At 48.6% G+C, this 21,568-nt stretch overlaps 1 protein-coding gene across 1 annotated transcript in view; it reads left to right on the top strand.

Moving 5' to 3' along the window:
• The first annotated feature begins 17,422 nt into the window (after positions 1–17,422).
• ARHGAP32 (Rho GTPase activating protein 32) overlaps positions 17,423–21,568 on the top strand; it is a 171,301-nt gene continuing 167,155 nt past the window's right edge. Inside the window, exon 1 of the mRNA XM_042832071.1 lies at positions 17,423–17,498. The gene's annotated coding sequence lies outside the window, so the exon portion shown is untranslated. The remainder of the gene's footprint in view (positions 17,499–21,568) is intronic.

The following is a 21,568-nucleotide window of genomic DNA, read 5'->3' as shown; positions in this document are numbered from 1 at the left end:
TCGTTATAGAAACCACCTTGTCTAATTCTAGTTTCCTCTTTTCTTCTGCTCCCTTTTATTTAAGTCACTACCAGCCTTACACTCAGCTCCTGCATATCAGGAATATCCTGCAGATCCCTGTTCCTGGACTGCTCTCCATCATGGGCAGGAACGAGTTCATTAATCACACCCATGTGTGCCAGGAGGTGAACTTGCTTGCAACTCCACTTCCAGTCGGTCCACACACAATTCCTTGACCTCAAGTCAAAGCCTAAGTTTCCTCAAAGCACTTCAGAATGGTGGGTAGCCACAGTCTGAATTATATTTTGGTTGGATCAAGTCGATTTGGAGCAGTATATTTGCAGCTAAAAACTAAACCATCATAGCCAACTTCATCAGTGGACTGGTGTCCACTGGTCACCAAACAAATGTATGCAGATAGGACTACCCAGTCTCATCTCAAAAACTGCCATTCACTTTCTTCCACGGACAAAATTGTAACTCAGCTATTGTGAAGCACAGCCCAACCTTCTTGGTGTTCAAGTCACGCTCTGTATCAAGCAATAGCAACTTATTTATGGTGTTAAAGCACATACCGTCAACTTGGCTGGATCAAAGTGCCCTTGAACTGCTCTTGTTGCTGATTTGGGGGTGAAACAGCACCTTCAGAAAAGCATTCATAGAGCCTCCATCCAACAGCATCATGAAACAGAGAAAGCACCCATCTTCTGAGATGTGCCACTGTGAAATAAGTTAAGGCCCAATTTAAAAGCATTCAGCTTTCATAGAATCATAGAATGGCCTGGGTTGAAAAGGACCACAATGATCATCTAGTTTCAACTTCCTGCTGTGTGCAGGGTCATCAAACATCAGACCAGGCTGCCCAGAGCCACATCCAGCCTGGCCTCGAATGCCTCCAGGGATGGGGCATCCACAACCTGAGTGGAGCAGCCTGAGAGCCACTGCTCCAGGAGTCAGGAGCATCACCCTAAGCCAAGAGAAGCTGAGGAAATAAAAGAGTAAAGTGTCCCTGAAGGATTCGAGCTGAATATCTGCACCAGAATGGGCAAAATCATCACTGTATGGCATCCTCCACCTCACATTTGTCTGCTTTTTTTTCCTACCCTACTGTTGTTATTGTGAAGATGGCAATTTTTGTTCTGGAACACAACAGGTGTTTTTCATAGGAGGGCACCCCGCTGGGATGAGCACCCTCAGTGCTGGATCACTCTGCAACAAAAACTGAGATTTAACAATCTAATGGTGTTATGTGTCTCTGTAGATACCCCTCCCCCATGTAACACCTTTCCTATGCTATCAGCTCCTGTGCAGGAGTCAAAGGGAATACCTCTGTACAACTGCCTGCACCACACCTGATGGGTTGGATGGGAGGTGAAGGGGATCGAACGAACATGAACATTTCCCCTGGTCATCTTCTTCCTTCCCTTATCTGCCATCATTATATCACTGCGTTTGTTACTTTAAAAACACAAAAATATAAACCAATCTCAGCCTAGCAACGACAGGACAACAAAATGACCTCGGGACTGACTACATATAAAAACAAGCAGATAAAAAAAGCACGGCAAGCTCAGCGTGCTCAGTATGGGGATGCCAAGCAGGAAAGGAACAGCAGAGGGAGGTATCCGGCCATGCATAAGGCAGCAGAGAGGAACTGCCCTGTGCTGTTGGGTGCTGCATCACCAAGCTCCACGCAGCTCCACGTCCCGCATTGCCCTCTTCCTCTGCGGGACCCTGAAAGTAATTGTGCTTAAGGAAGCAACTGGCTTGATAGGGAATATCTGGAGATAACCCTTTGTGCTCTGGATAACAGCACAGCAGTGTGCAACTGGGAGCTCCAGGAAGGCTGAGGTGAGGGGAGGCATGCGTAAAAGTCTTTGCCCTTTGGGGGCACTTTTCAGTGTTTCTGAGCTCACCCCACCAAATAAGTCTGATGGAGAAAGGCAATGGTGCCACAAAAGATGGAGCTCTGTTCTCTCAATGCATGGATGCTCTCAACAACCAGAGGTCCTGAAGTGCACATCTGGAATCACTTACAGCAGCATCTGGAAACTGTCACGAGCTGCAATGAGACACAGTTGCTTAATTATTCTGGGTCTGTATCCTTTGCCACTGTGAAGCTGTCAGTGGCCGTTCAGCCTCCTGGGCACAAATCCCAGCACACCCCCTGCATGCCACTCATCACATACAACACTTGTCACACTATAGGAAGCATCAGCTTTACCCTCAGTGCTGCCCTGACCGAGTCCAGCACAAGTGATAGCCTATGGTAAGTTCACTGTTACAGCAGGAGGAAAGGAAGAGAAAGGAAATCACCCAACAAGCCCCACAGAGAACAACAGCCCTGTGATAATCCCAGTCCACCTCTGCATCAGACACAGCCAGAAGTTTCATTCCACAGCATCAATCTGTTCCTTAGTGAGAAGTCCATCAAGCCTTTGCAGCAGCAATATGGTTAAGATTATCTTCCGACTTATCCTGGAAGATGAAAGGAGTACAAAATTACCCAGGACAGACTTCTACTTTGCTATTTTGTTTTTGGTACATCTTACAGATCCAGAATAAAATAGACTTCTCATGGAAGAGAATCATTTTGGTTCCCTTATCTCTTCTCCAGCACTGATGCTTGCTTCTGGAAGTGAAGGAGTTAAGCACACTGTGCTATGCGTTTTCCTCAAAGCACAAAGGGAGAGGGGCTAAGGATTCTTGCCATTATCCCAGTGCTGAACTTCAGGGCTGAACTTCCTCTGGAATCATTTGCATCTTCCCCTTCCTCCTCCAGCAATGCCCTGAGGTCAACAACCCGACCCAAATGGATGGGATCATAGCAGGAGAGGTGGTGCCTCTGCACAGGGAACCGCTTTGGAGTGGGATGGTGCTAACAGGAAGCACAGAAACACGAGGAAAATAAAATGGGATAAAAGTAATAGAAACTAAAGAGGAATGTTGAGAAGCTCAGGGGAGAGGAGGAAACATGAAAGTACATCAAGACAGAAGCGCTGATGCATCCGTAGCTCAAGGGGGGCAAATGAGCCATGTGGAAAATGCAAAGGAATGGTAGAGAAATCATAAAACCGGGATTCCAGAGAGTACATCTTACAGTTCAGCTCACACTGCAATAAACATCCAGATGGCCGCGTATCCCAGCGAGACGCTGCTGGGAAAGGAAACGGAGAGGGAAAGAGGGGGAGAGAGGGGTCACTTACACATGACTCTTCCATTCCCAGCGAAAGAGGAAAAGGAAATGTAGATTAAGAGAGGTCTTCAGGCCTCAGCGCTGGCTGAGCCAGCACAGGCACAGGAGGCAGAAGCCAAGGAATGTCTTTGAACCTCTCGTGCTCGCATATTTTTCTAGCCCTCTTCCCGTCTCTGTCTCTCCCTCCATTTCAGCCCCCTCTTTTCCCACTCACAACAGCCCTCTCTCCAGTTCTGACAGTCCCTCCTCCCTTTTCCAGAGCCCTACAGCAAGGGTTGGTTTATAGCACTCTAAATCACATGTCACAGCATCACATCCTCTCTTCTCTCCCCTTTAGGGGCTTTTTCACAGGTCACAGTAAAAGAAATGGGAACAAGTTAGACAAGCCCTCACTCCTTAAGAAATGCTCTATAGCAACCCCAGAGGTCCACAGGGTCTTCCACAGATCCATCTTCCCTGTGGAAAGGGAATAAATAAGCACTCTGGTAATAAAGACAGAGCAGCTGAACATCTCATACCAGGAGAAAAACTATGGGAAATACAGTGAATTCAGCATTGCATTAATTGGCCCCAAATCAGGCCATCCTGTTGTTGTTCTTGACACACTCAGCTCTCATTCTGTGATTCTGAGCATGTCCTCTGCCCTTCCTGTACCTCAGTTTTTCCAGATATGAAATAGGGAAGACTGCTGACCTAGCTACAGATACGACCCACAAGATTGTGCATTGAAAACATGAAATCAATTTAAAGAAACACCACTGGAAGAATCAGTATTGTTGTTCTCTCTAAGACACTGACAGCTCCAGTCCTGTGTAAGTAAGAAGCGTCACTGAATCCCAGTGCACAGAGCTTGCACAAAAGGGACTGCAGGAGCTCAGGGCAAATAAGAGCAGAAGCAGCACAGTGTTATCATTGGGAATGCCAGAGGGTTTCCAGGAAAACACAGCTCTGGATTCAGGCTCTCAGGCGTGTTCCACATCTCACTGGAACTGGCTGACTGGGTTTGTTCCACCCAAGGGTACAAAACTATGAGAGAGAGGAGCTCTGAGCTACGGGAGACACAAGAAGTGGCTGCACATTCCATTCCTCCCAGCCCTGAGAGGTTTTATATCACAGTCTGATTCATCAAAGCTTTTTAAAAATATATTCATAGAAGGGGAAAAAAAAGGACCAGGTTTTGCTTTTTTCGCTCTTTGTTCTGTATGTTACCTCATTTATAGTGAATCAGGTGTTCTTTCTTCTAAGCATTTTATTTTTAGCATTGCTGTTAGTAAATTTCTTTCCCTTTTGCACGTGCCTGCCTTCAGATGGAGATGAAAGTCTGCTCTGAGGAGGGTGATGGGTGCACGGCTGTCCCTGGGTACTGGTGTGATGAGGTGCAGCGCTTTGAGAAGTCAGCACTTTCAGGGCTGTTTGCTTTCATCCTTGCTTCAAACCTGCTTTAGAACCTGCTGAGTAAGCAGCAAAAATAGAGAGGAGGAGGTGGGGGTGTGCAGCTGAGGCAGGAGTGATACAGCAAACCATCACAGTACCTTGTGGAATGGCTGTTGTGCACCCAGACTGCTAATCACACTGCAGATGCTTTTACCATCACTTCAATCCAATGGGCAGGAGCTGAATATGAGCAGGAAGAACTGTTTAATGGGTAAGAATGCAAACCAGGTACTGCAGATTTTACACACCGCCTTTAATAAGTCACTGTGTGATAACTCATCTGGAGGAAAGCAGTTTGCACTTCTGCCATACCTTTGGAAAATTAGTCTTTTGGGGCCTCCTGTGACCCACGCAGCACCTCACCCAGGGGTACTGCTGCATCTCACACAGCCATAATGGGAAAATTAATTGTGTGGGCTCAATGGAACGCAGAATTTGGCCACTATGGTTCATTTCCACCCAGCAGACACCTCTGAGAGCAGGAGGACGGCTCTGCTGGCTGCTTCAGATCCCAGATCCCCTAGAGCAATACAAATTGAAACACACTGTCCAGAAAGATTTAATATAATAGTCTTTCACCTACAAGGATGGGCACCAAGCCATCCTCACTCTGCTCTGCCCAGCAGCTCACCTTGGCTGACAGGTGAACAGAGTCCAAGAAAGAGAGAGAGTGCAAAGGAGGATTAATTATTCTGAGTCAAAACAATTGCAGCACAGGATTTTTTTGTCCTTCTGGGCTGTAGCAGTAACTGAGACAAATGTTCTTCTCTCAGCCATACTTCTCCATCAGCCGTGTCAAATGTACTTTGCTATAAGCCATAACATTTGCAATGTTTCATATGACTGAACAGCTCAAGGTATGCAAGCTCTGCGATGAGATCTGCCCTAACTTCTTTCCCAGTCCTGCGTTTGAAGCCAGGTTTCCCTGTTTCCTTGCTAATATTATTGTAGATCCATACTGCAACATCATAACATAAACTTTGAACTGCATCCTTGTTGGGGTTTTCCCTAACTTACTGAATGAGCAGTGGGGTATTTCAATTACCACCTGTTCTGCAGGAAGATCTCAGATTCTCAGTTGCACATCTCAGCCTGGCGGTGCTGGCTGCTGTGTGCTCACAGCAGAATGGCAACAGCCTTTTTCAAGGAGGTTTATATGGGATCAGACTTATTGAATCCTGCTTGTGACCTGCACACAATTCGTCCTGCACCTTCAGAAGACACTGGTGCCTTCAAACACCCGACCTGTGGTTCTTCATTCTCTGGAAGGAAAGCCAAATCACTCAAAACACAGCTCACACTGATCTGTCAGTCTGGAAGTTCGGTGTTTCCTCGTGGTGAAGCTTTTCCTTGTGGAAACCTTTCAGCCCATTACAGTTGCTGAAAACTTGCCAGGGCATAATGCCAGTGAACTGGGAGGAACCTCTCAGATACCTTTCCACGCTTTTCATACTTATCCATCATTTGGATTATCCATCATTTGGATTACTCTTCACGTGGGACCTTGTTCCCAAACTGGACAGTGTGTAGCACAACAGCAGTGATGCAAAACCAAAACTAATGGACAACACCACCGCCACCAAAGAACCCCTTCCACTTCTAGGCATTACAGACTTCACAAACTCCACAGTAAATGGGATGGAAACAAACACTGGACAGACAGGAACTGACCCAACATTTCTGAGGCACTTTGTGCTTTTTCTCATCAGCAAAAGCATTTCTTCCTTAAGGAAAGGAGAAGCACAGGGAGCAGAGAGATCTCTGAAACGAGGAAAGAAATTCCAGTAATTGAACAGCTCATATTTTGACAAGCTGAGTTATTAAGTACTGAGAACTGATGAATCGTCTCTCTAGACATAGCACTGCATGCCAGGATAAATACCAGAGCTTATGCAGCCTGGGTTTCAGCACAGATACATTGGCCATGCCCACAGGCAAGGCTACAGATGCTGTCATTACAGAAAATGCTTAGGAAAGAGCCTAAAAAGGAGAAGGCAGCTCCAAAGGTAATGCAACTGCAGTAGCTGCACACAAACAGAGGAATGCTGCTCAATGACCATTGCTTAAATATCACGAAATTAGAGCCAGTATCCCAATATTCCTGTGAGTTCTGCCATTTCCTACTGGTTGTAACGAAAGCTGAGGAACCTCCTCCCACACAATCTCTTCTGTTCCAATAGAAACTGATGGGAGTGCTCCCACAAGTTCAGAACATGCATACACAAAGTGTAGACACAGGATTTTATCTTGCAACCTGAAATATGCCACTAGACTGCAAATGTAATATCTCACAATTAAATGTTTTTTGCCTACAAACAACTGGAAGCGCTGCTGGCTTCCTCATGATCGCCCTTTGCATATATGTGGCGTCTTTCACTCAATAGTCTCAAAGCACTTAATAAGCAACAATTAATTAACCCCATAACATCTCAGTGCTGTAATTAAGACATCTACATGAGGAATAATTGCAGCACCAGTGATTTTGGTTCCAGTAATTTCATCAAAACACTGCAGATGTGTCACAGCCGTTTGCAGTGCAGCGCAGCACACAGCCTTGGGAAGCTCATGAGAAGCTCTGTGCCAGGCTCTAGCAAGGAGTTTGGGAAAGCAGGGTGCTAACAGGTGCCTCACCAGTGTTACAACATTTCTGGCAAGGCAATGTAATACACTTTGTGTTACGTTATCATTTTGGATGAATGGCTGTCTCCTATCTCTTCTTTTTCCCATGCTGCATTAGGTTCTTTCCTACTCCTTCACACATCTTTTTCAGTAATAGCTCTCCTATCTTCCCATGCAATTATGACATGTTATTCCAAGATGAAGGAAAGGGGAATTTGCTCCTTTGGAGAGCTTTCATCTGCACGCAGTGCTTTAAGGCATCTACTGAGATTTATACGATCTGACAGCTTAAAGGTGGAACAACAACCATAATGGCAGGCCTTGCTATTAATTCAGCAGCTCTCAAAGCACTGCAGTCTTCTCCACAAATACCGAGTCTTAAAGCATTGTCAGTGGGTTGGGCTTTTTCTTTTGGTAGATAGGAAATGCTGGGCACACCAGTTTGAATTCTAAGATCTGTGCTTAGGATTAAGGGAGCTCTCAAGCACACAGGGCTGGCAGGAAGTCACAGGAGGCAGTAATGAACTTTGGAAGAGATTCCAGCTATTCAGCCAATTATGCTAAGGCCAAATTTCTCCTTATTGCTTTCCGATACACAATTAAAGCGTTCTAAGTGTGCTGGTTTGTGGTTGTCCCTCTTTTCAAACCCACATTGCCATCAGTGTGGATGGATACCCAATGGTGCAAGGATGCTTTGTAATGCCAAACCTTGCACCATCTCACCAAGGCTATCGCAAGGCACCCGACCACAGCAACAGGAGACCACTGACATTGAGTCACCTTGTATTTTCAGGCAAAAAACACCTAGCAGTAGGAGGCTACATCTCATAGGGTATAATTTAGCATAGCTTTATTGACCCAGAAACTCTACACCAACATAAATGAGCTGAAGCTGTGGTAGCGAGGCCTCATTCAACATGCATAAAAACATAATGGTCTGGAGTTTCATCCAAACAGAAGGATGAGTATCTTGTTTCAACATTTAACCAATCTCTGGAAGTGACCCAAGGGGAGACTGGGGGGGGGGGGGAAGGCTCTCCCCACGCAATCACCCTATTGCCTAAACAGAGAGCCAGGGTGTTCCCATCAAAGCTCTGCCCTGCAGAGTCAGTTAGACCAGTGCTTGGACCTGAAAGGCAGCACTGTCAGAGCTACAATGGGACAGGCAGCTGGCAACATAAGTGTTAACTTGCATCGGGGCCATACAGCACAGAGGGAACAGAAAGGAAGGGCGACTTGTGGCTTAGAAGGCTGAGAATCCACCAGCTGCACCTCCAGCTGTATGGGCAGCCACTGCTTTATGGCTTCAGCATGCTTCGTACACCAATTCCTCCCAAACAGGAATAGGAAACTAATGAGCAGAGTCAGAAGGTCCGCTGTCGGAGGCATTGACAAGAACATGCTGGGGGAGAAGAATGTTCTCTTCTTGCAGAGCTAACGCTGAGGTTTCAGCATCCATTTCTGCTCAGATGCAAACAGAACAAGTAAAACCCACCAAAACAAAACACCTTGCTGCTACAGCTTGTGAGCATCACAGCTAGAGCTGGAAGGAACAAGAGGAGGAAGGGAGACAGAGTGATGCAGGGAATGCTGGTCAGAGCTCTCAGACTTCTGGCTGCTCTGGAGTGATGGGAAATGACTTTGCTTGTCATTGCAAAGGTTCTTTGTGTCCTCACGTTAGATAAATTCACACATACACTGTCTTTATGTGGAATCTTTGAGATGAGAATCTGCATTTTATGCAAAGCACCTGAAGCAGTGCAGGAACCACTCAGCACCGCTGTCAGCATGTGCTAGCAGTGCTCTGGGTGCTCTCCTCACCATGGACCTGGGTGCATAATTACAGCTTTAAAAGTGAAACATTTAAGAGAAAGAACTCCATCAATAAAGGGCAGGCAACAGTTCCTGCAGCATTAACTCCTCATGACAGCTAAATCAGTGTCTTTAAGGATTCATGGACTGTTATAGATGAGCATGGAACACAGGACACCCATTTTGCTCCAAAGTTCTGTATGGAAAACTTGCTTTGCAAGGAACGTTCCAGCTTAAATGGCTTGATAAACTGGATTCTTTTGATGCTGTTTGCCCCTGCCTTCCTTAATCTCCCCTAATCATAATAATGATTTTTTTTCAGTCTACAATGCATCTGACCTACTTCCACACTCCCTCTGTCCTGCTGCTCTTTTTCTGTCTCTGTTCTCGGTAAGTAACTGTGTTTCCCCTCAAGTAGAGAAGTAAGCATTGAAAACTTGCTCCAAAAAGATTGAGGCCCTCAGGTCTGACTCCCACCTCCCTGCCAGCAGCCCGCAGCATTCCAAAATCTGCCCATCTGCATGGGATTTCTTAAAGCTTTGTGTCGAGGAACTCAGACAGAGACCTCCACGCTACCAGCAATAACATCCAATTTTTAATCACTCCCACAGAACAACAATAATAACTGGGAGACTTAAAAAATCATCTCTGATTTGGGGACAGAAGAAAAATAAACAGTGGTGGGTGCCTCACTTCAGACTATTTATCCATCATCCATCCAGAACTCCATCTGAAGCCGAAGCACAGCCTAGGGATTCGGGTTTGTGTGATGATGTGAGCTGATGTGGTTGGAAAAGACAGGAGGAGAGCTGAGAGCAAAGCAGTACAGAGGCCCTCACAAGGATTGAGACACTCGTCAGCAGCCCCAGTTCTCCTAGAGCGTGCCAGTGCTCGTTAACTAATTGCTTCAGACCCAATATCCCTGATTGGATGCCACATGGGAGAGATGGGAAGCTGGGCCTGTGCTCAGGGAACGACGTGTTTAGAGCCAAACAAGCAAAGACAAAAGGACAACAGGAACCAAAGGGTGTTGTATCTGATCCAAGAACACCAGGCAGTGAGATAAATGGTCTCTGAAGTAAACTGTGATCAATGGAGGCATAGGGCTGTGGGAGAGCCAGGCAGCAAAGTTCCTTCCTGTGCAATAAACCAAGCAGCATCACAGGAGAGAAGAGCTCCGTTTGAAAGGGTATCAATGCTCACTCTGTGCCTTGTTTGTTTTTTATCACTTCTTTGACAAAGCAACAAGATACCCTAATATCGGAGCACCCAGAAAGGTGCCTTCACCACAAAATATTGGGGTTATTCTATGGATACCAAGACAAAGCACAGTGAGGATGTGCAACCACTGTTTATCTATGGCAAAGTAAGGGCTGAATGCATCCTGCAGCTCAGGGCACTGCTCTCATGCTGCTCACCTTCACAGCTTCCTTCCCCCACCCCTCGCTGCCTGCAGGAAGCCCTGCTGACTTTCTGCCTGCTGGAAGGGCAGGGAATCAGCTCCTGCTGCTCCTCACACTCACATATGCTGGGTGTCATCCCTGGCATCAACACCACACAGATCCCCACCCAACAAGCAGTGCCTGTAGTCCTACCAGACATCCCATAGGGATGGAGCAGCTCCTCCTCGCAGTGTGCGTTTGATGGATTAACTGCAGGTCTCATTTCCATTGGCTATGTGGCACTGAATTGTGCAGAACTCCCATACAAATGAGAACAGAAAAGCTCTTGGAACAAGCAGGCTAAAAAAAAAAAAAAAAAAAGAAAGAAAGAAAAAAGAAAAAAGCAGCTCTTGACTGGAGCCTCTGTGTCTAACAGCTAATTACGATGCTAAGTCATAGAATCTGATGATAAAAAAAAATATCAGCTATCCCCAGAAGACACACAATCTAATAAATGCTCGCTGCAGATCTAGCTCCTAAATCTGCTGCCCGCTGAGATAATGAAGTATGATTCAGTCAGATCCAGACATCTTTTTAATTTCAGAGGCAAAAGTGCCCAGTGCTGCAAGGCAGTGCAGGGTGGGTGCAGCCCAGCTCCCAGCCCACAGCTGCAAGGTGAGGAAAGTATAGGGCTACAATGCAGGGAGGGGAACACCCCCTAGGATTTCTGCTTTAATTTCTGGTTTGGAATCAGAGCAGAGATGCACGTGCTGTCTGTGCTCAGCCCACTCAGACACAACAGGTAGGCTCTGCTCTGAAGCTCTGCTCCTTGTTCGTTCTTCTTCCAGCACAGCAGTGCTCACACATAACCCAATTCCCCAGCAGGTGCTTTATTTATTAATGCCACTGGAAATGAGAGCTGCACCTGCCTTGGGGCAGCGATACCTGGCCTCCCTCCTTAGTCCCTGTGCTGAGAACAAAGCTATTGCATTACCTTCAAGCTATCATTGTATTACCTCCAAAAACGGCCGGCAACTCCAGTGATATAAAATTAGGCAACAAAACTCCCATCTATTAAATAAATTGGGATGTGCTTTCTGACCTACATATTAAATCAACTTGGATTTTCAGGGGACTGATAGCACTTGGCTCTGCTCCAAGGACAGCCTCCATAGCACAACTGAGCTCCAGAAGGACCAGAGCTGACAAGGATGCATTCCTCTCACATCTCCAGATGCAGGGAGATGTAATTCCCACCCACCCCCAGCCAGAGCAGGGAAAACAGACCTGCACCATCTGAACTGGCGTGCATAGGACACGGCTGGGGCTGTCCTTGGGAGGGACATTTCTTATGCAGACAGAGGTTTACTCAGCCCTGTAGCTGCTGTGCCCCAAAGAAACAAGGAGCCGGAAGGGAACACCACGCCTGCTCTCGGTGGAATGTGACACATCTCTCACGCACAGTTCTCATCACTTCCTTTTTGTCTGTTCTACCAACTGACACATGATTCAATCTGGCTTTTTTCCTCCATCGAGGACTTCTCCCTCTCCCATCCCAATCCTCTGAGGGCAGCTGATGCCAACAGCCAAAACTCCAATGTGCATCAGCGACAAACAGCTTCTGCTCCCAAGAGATGCCAGCACCACAGCCCTGGTGCCCATGGTGCTCAGGCTCATGGACGAGTATTAATCTAGTATTCAACTCCTGGTTGAGTACTAGATTAGTTAAACTATTGATAATTGTGACTAAAGGATGTGCCCTAAAATAAAAAAACCTCCCAGAACTCTTTCTTTTACGAAATGCCCACAGCACAGCCAGCTTGCCATGTAGATTTACACTTGTAACACATTTATAACTTCTGCAGAAGATCAGATAAATGGTTGATTGTGACTGGCAGAGTGTAACTGCATGCCCAGCCCTAGAAAATACATTTACAGCAGCAACACCTATGATGAAACATTACCAAATATCTCATTTGCAAGAGGAGGTTTCTCCCGCTCCCATCACTTTGTATCTGGGACACCCAACCACCAGAAGATTTAAATGCCTGTTCTAATAATAACTGCAGAAATTTATGCATATTTATAGATGCTTTTATCCTCCAAATAAACTAGCAGCACTAATTCCTGTGCAGCACCGAGCAACAGGAACTTAGAGCAGCAACTGAATTTCCCTCTCTCAGAAGTCAGCACCAGCTGGGGCTGCCCCAGCTTTGGGACTGAGGTACAGAAACACAACTGCAGGTGGAAGCCTATATGGGCAGCAGAGCTCTCAGTGGGAGCATTTGCTGCAAGCAGACACTGTGAGCTGTCAGAGAGCCAAGGAGAAGATGGAGCATGCTGAATTACTCCAGTTTAAGAAAGTAATAAGTGGAAGTTTAACATGGCATGCATTGAAACATGGAAGTCTCACTGCCTGCATGTTCCTGTGCCCTCCTGACTGCGCCGCCCATATTCCACATTCACACATGCTGCTGTTATGCTTTTGACTTGAGCATCCCCAGAACACAAGTTTCTTGTGTTATGCTATTGCAAAAGTGCACGTTGGGAAAAAAAATCTCAGCAAGTTTCCACTGGCCTGAGGTGCTGCCCCAGGCAGGAGCCCAGTGCCACAGGTGGGGACCAGAGGGCATTTCCAGTGCCTGTGCTCACAGCCCTCTGCTTCCCCATCCCAATTGCTCCTTGCAGGATGCAGTTCAGCAGGTGTGACTGGAAGGACAGAACTCAGGGCTGCGTTTCTTGCAGGATCCCCATCCAGCTTGTGTGGTGAGACCTCTGGCCTAATGCAATGTGCTGTGCTCACACTGCGGGCAACGGAGAGACGCGAATAGAAACCGGCAGCTCTGGCCACGTACAGTTAGTCATAAATACACGAGTGTTGCACAACCTAATTTGCACTGAATAAGACGGGGAGAAGTGTTAAGTGAGCAGCTTAGAAAACAAGCCGGGATCTGGTCTGTCCTGCACGTCTGGTGCCCATCACACAGTGCATCAGATCCTGCTTCTCAGCTTAGGAACTGCTGAGCTAAGGCAGCGCCCAGCTCTGCCATGGCTGCCCCAGGTTGGTCCCAAAATGTGTGGCACTGCTGGGTTCCAGGACCCTGCCAGCTTTCCCTGAGCAGCCTGCCCTTACCTTCAGGCACTTGATGCTGTGCTACAATGTTTTAAGCCTGTATCCTTCTCAGTTCTTTCCGCAATGCCCATCTAACAGTTGCGAGACTTGTATCCAAAACAATGGCAAGTCTCTGCAAGCGTCAAGGAAGTGGGGAACAAGTGGCCTAAAGAAAGGAATTGTGCAAACAGGCCAAGGGCTGCAATGCAGCCCCACCTCCCCCTCAGCAGGCTGCACCAGCTGCAGTGTGCTTGCCCTGAGTTTGCTCTCTTGGAGAAGCATTCCTGTGCTGGACCCAGGCAGCCAGCTGCTGTCACAGCAGTTCCACGGCAGCAAAGCACTAGGAACGCTTTGGAGACTGTGAAAGGGGGATGAAAGAGCAAGCAAAGGAACAATGTTACCTTATCCTAAGCACAGTATCACATTTCCATGCAAGGAGAAGCGAGCCCAACAAGTGGGAGAATCCCATTCTGCAGGCTGTGCGCTCATCTGTGTGGATTTGACCACCAAAGGGACAGGCTGGAACAGAAAGTTATATTCTGCTCTGTTTGAGTTTGTACCTACTTGACCTTTATTGCACAGTCCCAAGGCCTCCTCACACTCACTAAGAATATCTTGTAAATCCTAAGTGGCTCAGGGCCTTAAAAATCTATGCATTCAGTTACATTCCTAATATTTCTTACTGCTTTCTTTAACCATATGCATGGGTCTCCACAGAGGTGACAGCATAGTAATAATTCTATCGGAGTGGGAAAGTGTTTGATTCCAAGAAAAAATATATAAAAGCCAAAGGATGTGAAGGCACAGAAGGAAAGATACACTATTATCACATGTGAGCATCTTCTCAAAGCATGGCCAGGCTGCTTATATGGAGCAAAGTGGAGCTTTGAGGCAACACAACAGCACTGCTTTGCAGCTTCTCTGGGCAGAGCTGGGGCAGCTTCCCACCAAGGCTGCAGATAAACAGACCCACAAGCACTGGCAGTTCTAAGTCAGGAAAAATCTCATTCTTCCCTTTCCTGGAGCTTTTCTTCAGTGGAAAAAAAAAATGTGACTAAGTGACAAATGCCGTGGCTCGGTGGAATCCTTGCTAGGGAGGAAAAAAAACCAATCACACTTGTGATACTGAATTCTATCACTTTTGATACCACATCCCATTTTTTTTTTTATCAGCTAAAAGGCCACGCTCCAGTCCAGCACCCTTTGGATACAGCTTGGTGCTGCCCCTGGAAGCAATGGCTCACTGCTGGGTGAGGAGACTGGGTGGATGACCTTCAGACCAACAGGAGAAGGGCAGACGGACCCTCTGGGCTCCCAGCAGCAATCTCTGCATGGCAAGGGCTGGAGCAGCTCCCATCAGTCCTTTCCTGTTGGGGTGAGCTGCTCACACAGGCTCTGTGCTTCACTGCCCATTGCAGCTGGAGAGCTTCCTGGCATCAAGAAGAACCTCTGCATGTTTCCACAAAACGAGCACGAGGAAGGACAGAGAGAACAAGAAGCAGAGAGAAAGTTTGGGAGGGGAAAGCATTCTCCCTTTGTTTTAATTCTTTAAAAGCGAAGATGTTCAGACAAAAAAAAAGGAAAAAGAAAAAAAAAAAGAGGGCAGCAATGAGCTGCAAACCGCCCACCGGGAGCTTCTGGGGGGAGGCAGTTTGGGGCAGTGCAGCAGGGATCCTCAGCACGAAGCCAGGACCTTTCTCTGATCTGCAGTTTTCTCAAGCTGCATTCCCATGTGCAGCCCACCATTTGGTTTTAGTTAGACAGACATAATGAAAAATGCTCTGCATGTGAAGAGCAACAAAGAAGCCCTACCAACATCACGCGGCGACAGCCAGTCAAAACAAGGGAGAGCCGAAACCACAAAAGAGATGATGGCATCTCCAGAAGAGGGGAAGGCTCTGCCACCTCGGGATGCTCTGGGCATCTCTGAGCAGCTCACATCAGCCCTGCATGGATAGGGATCGCCCTGCACATTACTCAGACTGCAGCCTCCTTTATATGGAGTGAACTGAGCCGCTTCCAGAGCCCCAAGGTTTTATCACCAGTGCCATGTGGGTACAGTCCTGGCTCATCCTAATTAACTTGTCAGGTCTGACAGGATCAGAATTGTAGTCAGTAACACACAGCAGCACAATAAATCACATGCCTTTGCCTTGTCATCATCTTAATTTATACACTTTCTGTATCCTCTTTTATTAGCCCACACAGCTCCTCTCCCCACACCAGGGGATGCTGTCTGATACCTCTGCCATTGGCTGTCTCCTTAGAGAGGAAACCCAAACCCACCCATGTCCTCAACCACAGTTCTGCCTGTTGGCATCTGCTGCAGCACACGCTGCCATGAAGCAGTTCTCATGTCTCACAGCTGTTGTTCTCTGAAATTAAAGCTCACAACTCAGAACTTCTGCATGCCTATTACAGAATGATAGAACCATAAACTGGTTAGGTTGGAAGAGACCTTAAAGATCATCTACCCCTGCTGTGGGCTGGCAACCCTCTACCAGCGCAGGTGGCCCAGGGCCCCCTTTATGGCCTTCAGTCATCATTTCATGTTGCCTTTGCAGTGTCAGCACTGATGTCAGCAGGAGGTCAGCATGCACTGCAGCCCACGTGAGCCCAGGTGCATCATGCCAACACAGATCAGGGTTGTTCCCCCCTGTGCCTCGGGGCCCACACTGCAGGCAGAGCAAATGCTTTGCAATGAAGGAATAAGTGCACAGCAGCCATCAGATGTTTAACCTCTGCGGTCACCAAATGGCAGGGATAATTATCAGGAAGGATTTTCCACATCGTGTACAGCCAGCAAAATCAAGTCATGTGTTTCTGACAACGCTGAGGGTACAATAAAGCATCTATGAAACACACTGCCATTATGAGCAATTGGGGTTAGTTCCCAAAGCACAGCTTGGAAGGGTGATGGCTCCATTCCTCCTGCTGCCACTGCAGGGACAGCCCCAAACAACCGCACTGCCCTCAGTGCCCTGCTCAACCCCCATGCGAGTGCTACCTCTTCCTCTCACAGCCTGGCCTCAAGCTTCAGGCTCAGGATCAAGATGAAGCACTCACCCTGCTCTCACTCTCCATGCAAAAGCCCAGCACCCTCACCAGCAGCCCTGATGCTCCCAGGCTTCTATGCAATTCAGTCACCCTGCTGCACTGAGACTGCCCCTGCTGCAGCCCTCGTTCCCACTGGCTGCAGGCACTCTGACTACACTGCAGCCCCTTGCTCCAGGCATGCTCTGCAGCTCCCCTTGCACCCTGTGTGCCCTGTACACCCCATGTAGCTTCCTGAATTCTGCATGCCCTGCAGCTCCCCTTGCACTCTGCACACACTGCAGGCCTTCTGCAACTTGCATGCGCAAGAGACACCTGTGCACTGCAGCCCCTTTGCACTCCACATGCACTGCACCCCCCTGCACTCACTGCAGCCCCCCTGCACGCATTGCATCCCCCCTGCAGCCTGCATCCCTCCTGCATGCACTGCAACCCCCTGCACGCATTGCATCCACCCTGCACGCATTGCATCCCCCCTGCACCCTTCCTGCACGCACTGCATCCCCCCTGCACCCTGCACGCCCCCGTCCCGCCGCGCGTTCTCGCGCTCCACCGCCGCGCGCTCCCACCCCGCGGCCGCCATCACGCGCGCGATCCAACCGCCCCCTCCCACCCTCCGCCGCCGCGCAGCGCCCGCCCTTCCCCGGCGGCGGGGCGGAGCCGGGCGGGCAGAAGCAACGCGCATGGGCCCCGGTTCGGCACGGAGCTTTTTTCTGCGCCGGGGAACGCGCGTGTGAGGGGGGTGTGTGCCGGTTGGATGCGGTTCCCCCTCCCGGAGCGTCCACCGGCGGCTCGGCGCCCGTCGCCCCTTCACCTGTCCGGACGGCGACCATGGCGGCGGCACGCGGTTGGTAGGCGGCGCGGAGGGCCTCCGCTGCGGCGGGGCGAGGTGAGAGCGGGGCGGAACGGAACGGAACGCTGCGGGGAGGAGTGGGGGGTGCGGGGCTTTGTCAGCGCCGACGGCCGCGCTGCCTCTCGGGGCCGCGAGGGGAGCGAAGGAACAGCGCCGCGAGGCTCCATCTCCCGCCTGTGGGTTCCTGAGATTTTTGTCCTTGTTTTGTTTTCGTTTATTGTTTGTTTGTTTTGCATCGGGAAATCGCGGCGCGGAGGCGGTTTGAAGGAGCGCAGCGCACGGCCGCGCGCTCGGAGCTCCTCGGTGCGCAGAGCTGCGCCGCTGCCGCCCGCCTCGTGCCGGATCCTCCGCTGTGCTCAGCGCCCTTTGTGCGGCGGGCACGCGGCCATTCGGAGCCGTTTAAAGCTCCCCTCCCCGATGCGGGGGGATCCCCGCACATCCCGTGGTTCCGGAGCTGCCCCTCGGACTACGTGCGATGCGCTGCGGGAAGGGCGTTGGGTGCGCGGGGTGCGCCGGGCTGGCTTGGCCTCCCAGGTTGGCTCAGCGCTCCGTGCGGTGGGGATGGCGGTGTTGGGTCTTCAGAGGGAGGATCCGTAGCGCTGTGGGTGAATTGTGGCTTCAGGTACGCCTTGAAGCTTGGCAGCGCGTTCGTAGTTAGATCGCTGGTTTCGTAGAGCGGTTTGTGTCGGAAGGGACACAAAGGCTGTCTGGACCCAGTCCCTGCAATGCACAGAGACACCCACAGCCCCATCTGCTGCTCAGAGCCCCATCCCTGACCACGGCTGCCTGCAGGGATGGGGCACTGCTGCCTGTGCCCGTGTGTCCCTGCCGTCCCGTCTCTTTCTCTGCAGAGAATCTATCTCAAATCTCAATCTCCTGCTCCATACCGGATTGATGGCTTTCTAATTATAAGAGGGTGATGGGATCAAATCATCTTTTGTTGTGCTTCTGTACTTTCCACGTGAGATAGTGCAGAAAACAGCACTTTGGACAGAGACTTGGATGGCCTCTGCTCTGACCCAACGTGTGGTGTTGGCCAGTATTGTCATTGGGAAGAATGCAATTCATTGGAATATGTGAAAAGTGAAGGAGATGGAACCTTACAATGTGCTATTTCATTTCAAGAAAGAGAGATAAGAATGGAGAGATCCCAAAATGGCACTCCTTTCAGCATGGAGTGGGATGGTGGGGCTTTGGAGAGCAGGATAAGAGTAAATCTGCCAAGTGTGGGAGTTCTGAGCAGGGAACCTTTTCCACAGAATAGGGATGAATGCTCTACACGGACTTGTTTTGTGTCATGCAATTTCATTCCTGCTGCACAGATGTCTCCTCATCGTAGTTTAGCAAAATTAGATTAGGCTTGACTGAACAATTTATTTTGACTGGCAAGTAAATTATTATATATTCTTTATGAGAAAGAGCAAGCAAATGGTTTTTGTGAGTGGAATGATTTGTTTTCATGAGGCTTACCAAAGGTTTTATGGAGTACCAGAGCGTGCACCCTTCTACGTCTGCTGGTTTTATGAAGTTTAAATGCACTGGAGCCATCCAGAGGAATCATTTTATTGCTTTGAGGACATACAGTGACTGAGATAATGAAATGGGAAAAGGAAAATGGAGAGGCTCTGACAGCGCGCTCTTTGTAACCCCTGCTATTTGGGGATGCAATGGAACTGAAAGTATTAATATGAAATTAATAATGTACAGAAATATTAGTTCATTGCTAGAGGCAAATGGTTGTTAAATAGTTCAGCTTGTAATCTTGATGTGGGACTTGTTTATTTAAATGTATTTATCAAGATTTTGGAGAAGCAAAGGGTATTTGAGGCAGGTCAGCAAAGCTGCCACTGAGGGGATGGATTTTCTAGAGTTGTTTGCATGTTTGAAGCTGAACATTGCAGTGTTGCTGTGTATCTTTCTGATGCACTGTGAGGTATCCAGATCCCGGTTCTGGACGTTCTGTTTTCCTGCAACACGAGTGGGGGAAGTACAGTGATGTCATTGAGTTTTCCTTCTGAAAAAGAAACGTTACTTTGCCATTTAAATGCATTGTTTTGCATGCAGTGTCAGCCTGTATTGTGGGAGGACTGCAGTCAACTTCCCTCATTTCCACACAAACAGGATCTCAGTAACACCTATTTCCAAAAATAGGAGTGTTTTTCCTATTTTATTATGTCTAGAGGTGTTTGTATAAGTGACAAAGATTGCTGTGGGTTCCCTTGGCCTTTGACAGAATCACAGAATGGCCAGGGTTGGTAGGGACCTCAAGGATGATGAATCTCCAACCCTCTGCCACATGCAGGGCCTCCAACCTCCCCATTTAATACCAGACCGGGCTGCCCAGGGCCCCATCCAACTTGGCCTTGAACACCTCCAGGGATGGACGTGGCATCCACAGCCTCTCTGGGCAGCCTTTGCTTCCTTCTCTCCACAAACGAGAGGAAGATGTTGGCCTCTGAATTATTTTCCTTTGCATTTCCTCTTTGCACGGTCTCATCAATGATGCTATTGTGTCACAGCTGTTGGCTCCATCCCGTTTTGGGTGATCCCCGGGTGCGGACAGAGGGAGACACAAAAAGAAACGCGGGGAAATCTGGAGGTTTTGCATCCGGACGCTTGGGCTGATTGCTCTCCTGGTGCTGTGGCTGCAATCGGTGGGCACGGCTTTGTGCTGCACCTCAGCCTGGTATCACAGCGAACTGATGGAGAGGTTCTGTGTGCTGAGCTGAGCTCGTTCTCCTCCCGTGCACGACTCGGAGCTGTAAGGAGAGAACGCGTGGTGCCTTCAGTGCCTGCCTTGAAAGCTGTTCCGTGTCGCTGCTGGGATTGCGGTCTGTAATGCCGTAACGTGAAAGGAACAAACTACAGCACACCAGCGGCTATTTTTTTCCTAGAGGGGAGGGAAAAGAAAAACAACAAAAAAAAAGTCAATTTAGTAGCTGGGGGTGGTGAAGCAGGTCCTCCGGTCCGGCCGGTGTGAGGATGTTAATTTTCATAGCGATTGCATTGTGATGCTAATCTAGGAGCTGCCTGGCTGCGAGCCCTGAGCCAAAGGCAAGGGGGATGTGCGTGCCGTGGGCATTAAGGAGAAGCATCTCATTACCAGCCAGCTATTGTTATGGAAATGAGGTCTCCCAGCCAACCAGCGCTTGGAGGATGGCATAACGTGAGGAGGTCCAGCTGCGGGTCATCGACTCATTTCGAGCTTGTCTGGTTGAAACAGTTTCTTTTCAGCGTTAGTTTTGTGGTTTTGTTTGTTTTTGACTCATAGCTGGGAACAAATCACTGTCACTGAACAGTCGAGACTGGGGAACTTGAGGGAATTTCAATGTATTGTGTTGGGTGAAAAGTGTAGGAAGGCAGAGAAGCTGTCAGTCAATACAGCAATGTGACGTGAATCCTGCTTCTGCTTTTACTGCTGTACTTTTGCTGTACTTCCCTGCCGGTTTTTCTGCATTGCCTCCGTTCTGCCCTTGTAAAACTCTCCAGGTGTGTAGGTGATGTGACCCTCCATGTGCCACTTGGAAACAGCTACACTCAGCCTTACTCATGGTGTGTATTCAAGCCCTAGAAATTGTTTTAGAAACTCTAGGTAATGGAAAAGCTGAGAGAAGTGCTGCAGGTGTGGCAGATGGCACAGCTGTGACTGAGCTTGGTTCTCCTGTGAAGGCTCCTGCTGACCTCTGCCATACACACACACTGGGCTGCTCCTAAGAGCATTACAGAGCCTTGGTGCATGTCAGTTATTAGATGCTTTCTGTTCCTGGACTCGATGAGACCAGCTTGCTGTATCCGTGTATAGTGTCACGTTATTTGGAGATGGCTAAATTAATTAAAAACTGCCCTTTGAAGTATTTAGTAAATTGGATTTGCTTTCCCAGCAGTGGACAGGAAGTTAATCGTGTCTAAGCTGATGTTGACTTCTGCAATCTGATTTTCCCTACAAAGAAACTTTATTACCTAGTTGTTAAATGCACGCTTAATTAGGCGTTGATTGTTTAAGCTGATAAACCAGCGCTACCAGGTTTGCTGCAATCAGTTTGGTACATATGCCATGCATGCGCTTCCTTATCTTTTGTTTTTTGGTTGAAGCACGATCTTAGCTA

Source organism: Centrocercus urophasianus, unplaced genomic scaffold (assembly GCF_019232065.1).
Source record: "Centrocercus urophasianus isolate 14NV4802_14NV808 unplaced genomic scaffold, USGS_Curo_1.0 seq_37, whole genome shotgun sequence".
In the NCBI taxonomy this organism is placed as follows: Eukaryota; Metazoa; Chordata; class Aves; order Galliformes; family Phasianidae; genus Centrocercus; species Centrocercus urophasianus.
The sequence above is the reverse complement of the archived record's forward strand: the minus strand, read 5'-3'. Positions and strand labels throughout refer to the sequence as shown.